This window comes from Arachis stenosperma, chromosome 4 (assembly GCF_014773155.1).
Source record: "Arachis stenosperma cultivar V10309 chromosome 4, arast.V10309.gnm1.PFL2, whole genome shotgun sequence".
In the NCBI taxonomy this organism is placed as follows: Eukaryota; Viridiplantae; Streptophyta; class Magnoliopsida; order Fabales; family Fabaceae; genus Arachis; species Arachis stenosperma.
The window spans coordinates 22,454,130-22,460,817 of record NC_080380.1 but is presented as its reverse complement, the minus strand read 5'-3'; positions in this window follow the sequence as shown (position 1 = coordinate 22,460,817).

The following is a 6,688-nucleotide window of genomic DNA, read 5'->3' as shown; positions in this document are numbered from 1 at the left end:
TCTTTTTCTTCTTATTTCCTACATGATTTATAAAATTAAAAGATCAAAGAAATATACCAATTAAGTACAAAAGCATTCAATATTTAAGCATAAATCATCAATTTCTTGTATGAAAAATATAACACCCTACCATACTTAGCCTTATGCTTAAGTCATAATTCAGAGATGGCAAGGTATTACGACCTCTAAAATAAAAATTTAGTACGTATAGTAGTATGAATGATTGATTATAACTAGGAGCCTTTGTAGAAAAAGTGGTAAACAAAAACCGCAACTCAAAAGCGTAACACTCCGATCGATAACGTAACGCACAAGGATAAACCAACGCGAGATTATATATATACAAGAGAGTGTCAAAAACAGGAATATCAAGACTCAAGATCCGGCTGCGAAGATAACCGGTCTGAGCATAACAATATATACATATGATAAAATAAGGAAAACCCCAAGGAAACCCAAAGGGACACAAATACATAAAACCTATTCTCCAAAATTCTCCCATAAAAGGAGTCATCACAGTTTGTATTATTTAATGGAGATAAAAGTATCTAAACAAAACATATAAACCAAAAATAGCCCCGAGAACAAAGGATCTTCGCAAGTATAGAAGTCTCCAGCATGCCTCAGCGGGAAACCTCACGTCCTGCATCTGAAAACCACAAAATCCGCATGGGTGAGAACCAGAGGTCCCCAGCATGGTAACGGCTTCCACATATATAATATATAATAATAGAGGAAAGCCAAAGGCAATCCTATAACTCCCTCCAGATAATATCAAAGCTTATAAACAAGCTAAACCATGTAAGGGCATCTGACTAAAGATTCTTCAGTCTAACTAATACTTCCCTTTCCAATCCCTTCAAACCTCCCAACCACCAGCAGGAGTATAATATAGCAAACACAGATATATCAAACAAAGAATATACAAATAGTAGCAGTTAAGACATTTAGACAATTAGCAAGTAATATGCAGTCAAATAGGCAATCTCAAACAATTCACATAGTATGCATATGATGAATGCCTGTCCCTAGTGGCCGATGATATCATCTTGTCGGTTATAGAGCCAACCCGACAAGTCCTGGTCGCTAACCATTGGACTGTCCCTCTGTCGTGCATCCCCAAACTCGAGTTATACTCGTTATAAACGTGATCATAAACATGATCCATATCCTTCACCCTCACTGGTGAATATTTATGGGGGTTCGAGCTCATCCGGGCCTTTCACAGTGCCCGGCCACACTTACAACATAGGGTTAACAGAGCTTCGAGTCTCAACCTGGAGCACGTGGTGGCTAGCCACTGCTACTACCCAAGGAAACTCGTACTCAGATAGTGGAAGTGCAATTTCACATTTATCAATAATTCAGCATCAACATGCATGAATTCTCATCCATGGATCAACATCCATACCAGCCATTCCGGCTCACGGTTCAATCCAGAACCAGCCAATATTCATAGCATACACAGCTATTCCGGCTCATGGTTAAATCCATAACCAGCCATTTCATTAACAATTATAGCCTTTCGGCCCATGGCATAACAAACACTTCCACCACCATCCTCCGCATCTCACATAATCATATTGATCCTCATTGATCATACATTTTTCCCTTGCTTCACTTGCAAGTTATCACATTCACTAGCCCCTTACTAATAGCTAGGCATAGTAGGATGATTTAAGACATGAATGGTGAGATCGGAGGCTTAGAAGTATGAGATTTGGCTTTTTAAAACTCAAAAATCAACTTTGGGATGAAAACAGGGCCACGCGTACGCGCACTCCACGCGCACGCGTGGGTGGCCTCAAAACTTCATCGACGCGCAAGCGTCATGCACGCTAACGCGTGGGTTAAAAACTTGCCAATCGACGCGCACGCGTCAACCACGTGTACGCGCGGGTGTTCTCGTGCCCCAGGCACAACACAGGCACGGTTCTGGCATAACTCTCGGGAAAATGACCGGGCATTGGGTGCAGCACAATCGGCGCGCCCGCGCACATCACGCATACGCGTGGATGGCACTTCTCGGAAGATCGGCGCGCACGCGCCAGGTGCGCCCACGCGCAAGGGTTCATTCTGCTAAAAATTTTCTAAGTTAAAAGCTGCAGAATTTACAGATTTGAACCCCAATCTTCCAACGGACATAACTTCCTCATTTTAAATCGTTTTTCACCCGTTCTTCGAACGGTATGGACATCCCGGATCCAATTTCATTTCTAAACAGGTTTGATACAAAACGAGGATCCGTAGTCCAAGTTATGTCCCGTCAAAGTATGCCCAAAAAAACCATATTTTCATACAAAGCCACAATATGCCATTTTCAAAACAAACCATTTTCAACTCCTTTCAAAGTCAATCAAAACATGCCAATTTCATCCCCTTTCTTTGAAATCAATCAATTCAAAATGTGTCAAATTCAACATCAAGCCTCCTCAACTCACACATTGACACATTACCACAAAATACACAATCACTATCTCATCATTTTAGCCCACTTCACCCAAGTGGCTCAAACCCAAACATATTGACATATCATATACTATTCCTCATGCCAAGTTTCAACAACACCAATTCCAATAAACCATTAATGTACACAATCAACATCATACTCACCATCAACATGGTTCACCCATAATTCAACCATAACCAATCATTAAGCATATATCTCAACATGCATATTTCTCATACATCATACTATCAAGGCATCAATACTCATCATCACATATATGACCACATCATATCTCAATCATTCAACAACATCAACCATTCAATGCCTATCTTAGGGCCTCTAGCCTAAGTATTTCCTACCACATTACATATTAGATACGGGAAACCGAAACCATACCTTAGCCGATTTTCCCAAGCTCCACCGGAGCACTTCTAAACCACTTATCCTCAAGCTCACAAGGCCTCAACACCTCCAAGAGCAGATTTTTCACCACCAAGCCCTTTCCAAGCTTGTTCAAAATCACCAATCAAGCTCCAATATCCACACACACACAACCTAAGCCACAACCATCACACCCATACACAACATCTCAAAACCCAAACATCATAAAACAACAAAATACACTAGGGTTGAGAATCTTACCACCTCCAAGGTCCAAGGAGACAAGATTAACCTTCTCCTTCAAGAGAGTTGGGTCCTATAACATCAAAGAACCCAAAATCTCAACATTTAACCCATGAAACTCGAAAATAGGGGCTGAGATTTCGAACAGCAAGGTGTGGCTTACCTCAAGATTGATTATATGGGTTTTGTAGAGCTCTCCGCGGTGAACGCGTGGCCGCAAACGGGGCGGCAATCGGAGCTCTAGATCAAAAGTTATGGTAATTTGAAGATCAAGTGAGAGAGAGGAGTTGAGAGAATGTTCTTCCCTTCCTCTCCACCATTTCAGCTTGTATGTGTAACAAATGAGGAGAGAGAGTGCTGAAAACTAGGGTTTTGGTTAAGTTATGTTGGGCCAAGGGCCCACTTTGGGTCCGGTTGGCCCGGTTTGGCCCGTTCGGTCCAATCTTGGTCCGAATTCTACAAAATTGGTACCAAAATTCTCGTCTCAATCTCCTCTATCACATATAGCCATAAAAATCACATTTTAGGCTTTCTAGAATAAATTCTCATTTATGGGTTAATTAGCCGTTAGTTAACCGGGTTTTACAAAAAAGCATAGAAAAACATGACATGATGACATGTCATCACAATACCAAACTTAAACCTTGCTTGCCCCCAAGCAAGAAAAGAATCATGCAATAAAGATTGACAATCCAAGGTAAGAAGAATAGCAACTCAATATTCATGGTAGGCTAGTTTTCTATGCATGCTACAATCACAAAAGAAATGTAATTGATTGATGCTTCTATCTAGCTCAATTTATGAAATCTTTTCCTTATAATTCTTCCTTGAAACAAGCTTTTGATTTTCTTATTAGCTTCTCCTTTTGGGTACTTTGTCCCATGAGTTAATAACAAAGCTACGATTCTAAATGCTTTGTTTTCAAGTATTACCACTTGATACATAAGCACCACAAGCATTTGAATTAGAGGACTTCATTAAGCTCATTTATTTCTTTTCTTGACTCTCTAATCATTGATGCTCAGAACCTTGAGCTTTGAGGAAGTGCTTTGCACTTGAGCTTACCCTTGACTTCTAAGTGTTTTATTTTCAAGCATTTGGCTTGATACATAAACACCACAAGTACTTAACAAATAAATTGCCATTGGTACTCAGAGCCTTCAGCTTTCTCATTCTTTCCCTTTTGCTTTTCTTAATTTAACTTGCATTTGCTTCTTCAAGGTTTTCATGATTTTGAAAGATTTCACAAAATGTACTAGATGAAAACTTCAATTAAATAAAGTCTAATGCAATTGAGCAGCAATCAATCATACTAGCTTTCCAATACTTGTATGCACATGCTAAGTTCTTCTTTAATTCCTTATTTGTTTATGATCATGATGCTTTATTGCTTTTGAATTCACAAAACTCAAGTTGGTAGTCATAATGTTACAGCAACATGTTACCATTTAGAAAACAAACTATGCTTATTCATACACACATGCATACAGAGAAGATAATAAGACAATCATGCAATTTAAAGTACTAGAAACAAATGAGAGGAAAAGGAACTTTACAACCTTGTAGTTCATCTTCTGTATTGTTGTCATTTTCCTCCTATTCTCCTTCTTCCCATACCAAACTCAGAATGCTTACTCATCCTCAAGCAACTATTAGAACCGTGGCTATGGGGTTAAGATAGATCATGAGTGTCTTACACAATGAAGTGTTAGTGATAGATGTGCTCTAAGCAAGCAAAATTAAAGATATGAAGGCACAGAGAAATAGAGATATTATGGTTGCAAAAATAAGAGGGTATGCATGATACATTGCATAAAAGATAAGTGGCACACCAAACTTAGTGTGATACTTTCACTTGGAATTGATGCAAGTATCTAGTAAACATTGGAACCAAATTTTGTTGCATAGCAACACCAAACTTAGAATTCAACCATATGTCAATTTATTTGCACTAAAACTAAACACAAGGGACTGTTATGTGGTAAATACAATCACCGAGCCAAGGATCTATCATGAGTAAAAATTTCTTGGTGAGGTATTTAACAAAAATAATCAGGAAGCAAATAAATGAAAGCATTAAAAACAAAGAAATAACTAAAGTGAGCAGAATAGCAAAGTGTCAAACCAAAAGAAAAGATAAAATTGCAGAGGCATTATGATTATGCAGACAAGTGGTGTTGTTGAATAAATTGCATAGAAATAAGTGGCACACCAAACTTAGAATCTTAGTGTGTCACTTCCATGTAGAATTGATGCAACCTCCCAAAGGAATTGAAAACCAAGTGTTGCATGGCAACACCAAACTTAGAATGTAACCATATGCCAATTTATTGAATTTAAGCTAAACAGACAGAGAAAATGAATTAGACAAAGAAGTAAAATGTTACCCAAGGTTGGGTTGCCCCCCAACAAGCGCTCTTTTAGTGTCATTAGCTTGACATGTTGTTATTCACTTTCTTCCTCTTCTTCCAATTTGTTAAGAGGAATGACCTCAAGGGGGAGAAGTTTCAGCTATTATCCCTTTTCTTGGTTTTCTCTCAGCAAGCCTTCTTTTGTATATGGCTTGATTGAGCTTACTTGCTTGATCAGGGGAAGGATTGTTTGCAGTTGACCTTCTCTTGAATGTTGTCCTTGGTATCTTGGTCACAATCCTCTTCTTGGTGTTTTTGTTAGTTGCCTTCACTTCTTGGATGTCAAGACATGGTTGCTGTGTGATTTTTAGAGTGTTTTCTTCATCAAAAGCTTCTTGAATTGATGGTTCAGTGAGCCCTTCATCCATATAATCATCAGCCTTAATTGAGCGTGAATCCCCTTGATTGGTTTCCTCCCCTTCTTCTGTTTGATCTTCCATTAAGTATTTTGGGAGTGAAGTTTCATGTTCAAATGTCTCCTTCTCCTCATTCTTCATTATCATTTTGCTTGACACAGGGGCCTCTTTTTCTTGCTCTTCCACTTCCTCCTTCACATCCATCAATTGGTCTTCATCTTCCTTGCTTAATGGTTCTGAGTGTTTTCCTATGTTCTCCAAATGCTCATTCATCTTTTAGAGGAGAATTTCTTATCTTTTCCAGGATTGTTCTTGTTCCTCCAGGAGTTGTTCTTGTCTTTTCAATAACTCTCTAGACTTTTGAAGGGGATCCTCAGTTACTAGCTCAAATGATGAAGGTTGAGAGAAATTTTGTGGGCATGAATGTGTTGCAGTGATGTCATTGAAGGAATTTTGTGAATTGTGGAATGAATTTTGTGGTTGGTATGGATCGTGGAGAAAAGTGTGTGTTGAGGCATAATCAAGTGATGAAGAATTTTCACATGAGAAATCAGGAGGTGGGGTTTGACAATTTAGCATGAAGGAATTAAAGGTTTGCTCAAGTGATGATGGCTCTTGATAAGTGGAGTATGACACATTGAATGCTCTCTGGTTTTGACCCTCCCAATCACAACTTGAAGAATTGTGGAATTCCTCAGAGTGTGGATCATTTTGTGGCCATAGGGAACAATCTTCCATGTATGTATTGACAGCACAATCAAGTGAATCACTGAAATTCCCTTCCCAGCCATGGTTTGTGTAACTGTCATCACAGTATGAGTCACTTTGTGGCTCTGGGAAATGTTCAT